The 2,287-nt window shown below is 33.2% G+C and overlaps 1 long non-coding RNA gene across 1 annotated transcript; it reads left to right on the forward strand.

Moving 5' to 3' along the window:
- Nucleotides 1-1,308: 1,308 nt before the first annotated feature.
- On the forward strand, nucleotides 1,309-2,082 carry LOC147945649 (uncharacterized). The gene is made up of 3 exons (XR_015596341.1): nucleotides 1,309-1,471; nucleotides 1,682-1,770; nucleotides 1,966-2,082. It is a non-coding gene; the product is annotated as an uncharacterized LOC147945649 (long non-coding RNA).
- The last annotated feature ends 205 nt before the right edge of the window (nucleotides 2,083-2,287 follow it).

Below are 2,287 nucleotides of genomic sequence, written 5' to 3' on the forward strand. Positions count from 1 at the left end.
TAGCTAAGTTTATGGCAGCCAAACACTAATGGTACATGCAGTCACTACTCCGTGCTGGGAAAAGAGGCACACAAATAGTTTACCATCCTGATGTGCTCAAAGTTGCCAACATCTTCAACCTGTGTTGTAACCCCGATGACATCACTGATGGTGGTCGACACAGTAAGTTTTTTGAAAGGTGCCTTAAGGCGGGAAATTCCACGGCCATATATTTTGAAAGCCTTCGTCTTGTGACACAAGTTGGAGACATTGAAGGGGCGATGAAGTTACTACAGCGTAACGTCCCATCACATGCCGACGCTATCCTTGTGTGTGCTATGTTGTGCATCTGTAATGGGTACAGTGACCAGGCCGGTAATTTGCTTCGGTTGTTTTCTAAAAACCACTACCCACTTGACTCTGAAGAGGTGGGAGAGCTATGTGAGGAACTCATCAGTGAGCTTAGGAAGTATGGAACAGCAGACAATAACACTTATGGTGTGTTTTTTGATTACCCTGACGATGGAGAAATAACAACTCCTCCGTGCGTGATTAAGTGCGCCCTCACATTTAACATTAATATGGACGGTCCGTACAAGCATCTTTGCAACAAATGCACACTGTGGTGGTGCGCACGCCGAATTAGTCAAATGCTTTAGTAGTGACAACGAAATTTTCTCATTACCATAACTATGTATCTTTGCATTTCATCATTTCTGTTTCCATCTTTTCTTGTATCCCTATTGATCTTCTAATTTAATTAACATATGTCAGCGATGCCATTTTGGTAATTAAAGGAAAATTATATAGTTAACCACGAACAATATGACATGTTCGTACAACCTAACTGATTTAATTGACGTACATAACTAATCATCGTTTCATGACGGACAGATGCAAACAAAAGGAGTAAAGCAATATGCGAGAGTTACCAATCTATCTTAACATTTTTGAAGTACAAATTTGTGCCATCTTCTTTTTCTCTTATTCGGGTCGGGTTTTCTTAAATAATCAAAACCGATTGCAAAATCGGATCTTTTCCAAAATATATGTGATTTTTTATCACACGAATATTCTATCCGACTTGCTAACTTATTTACATCTCTATATTATAGCAACAAATTAAAGATACAATCATATTAGGTAAGATTTAATTAAGATATGAAACTCAAAAATATAATATGTCCCGATTTACTACTACCTTTTATGGGATAAATCTTAATAACAAATTAATTGATAATAAATGCTAACATTTCTCACAATAAAATCAAATTAAACTCTAAATTTTCTGTGACTAATTTATATACCATGGAGAAAATTAACATAAATTGAGTGAAATACAATGGCATATTCCTTATTTTCACGTTTTATTCTTTCCTATTAATTTGTAACTGTATGATTAGCAAAGATATTTTCCTTGCTCACCAATTTCTTTTGCGATTTGATATCACAACTACTATTATCATCACCAGTAAACTCTATAAATACCAAGGTTATATTTCAACGAAAATGCACAATCTCAAACGAGCATTTAGCTTAGAAACACAAACCAACCCCTTAATATTCCAATGGCTGCTTTATATTTGTTTATTGGTTGTTGATTTGTATTTTACATAAGTCCACGTCTTAATTGTTTTTGTAGATGAGTCATTGTTTCAGATTTTTAGCAACTATACTAAATAATTTTTTCTTTTCTTTCTAGATGGCCAAATCGTTAACATTGGGGAGTGGACTTGCTTAAAGCGAACAACAATCCAACTAATAAATCGATATTTATTTAAGAGTTGAAAAGTGAGTTTTCTAGAGTACTTTTATTTTTATATAGCATGCCTTAATTTCTGGTTTAATCGCATAAGAAAGTCTCAGATAATGAAAAGAGGAAAATGATGTTATATAGCATGCCTTACTGTTGTTCAAAAAAAAAAAAAGAGGATGATAATGAAAAGAATCAAGGTTGATGATGGAGAATTATATTTTCTTTTCCAGGTCAAGATGAAAAAATTGGGTTTTTTCCCTGTCTTTTACGATGTAAGTTAAAAAAAATCAAATTAATAACGCAAATATAAAGCACACCAATGCCAAATATGACTCTTTTTTTGTTACTTCCTAACATTTTCTTTGGGACAATAAGGACGTACAAAGAAATGAAAATAAAAATAAGCAGTATAACGGATTTTCTTTATTTAGCATTACTACCAGTCTACCACAATTAATAGACTAACTAAAATAGTACGATTTTGTCTTCTTGAAAAATTTATGAACATTACTTTGATGTTCAATTTATGTCACAAATAAAGCTATCCTATTT

This window comes from Camelina sativa, chromosome 4 (assembly GCF_030686135.1).
Source record: "Camelina sativa cultivar CO46 ecotype springtype chromosome 4, ASM3068613v1".
Classification (NCBI taxonomy): domain Eukaryota; kingdom Viridiplantae; phylum Streptophyta; class Magnoliopsida; order Brassicales; family Brassicaceae; genus Camelina; species Camelina sativa.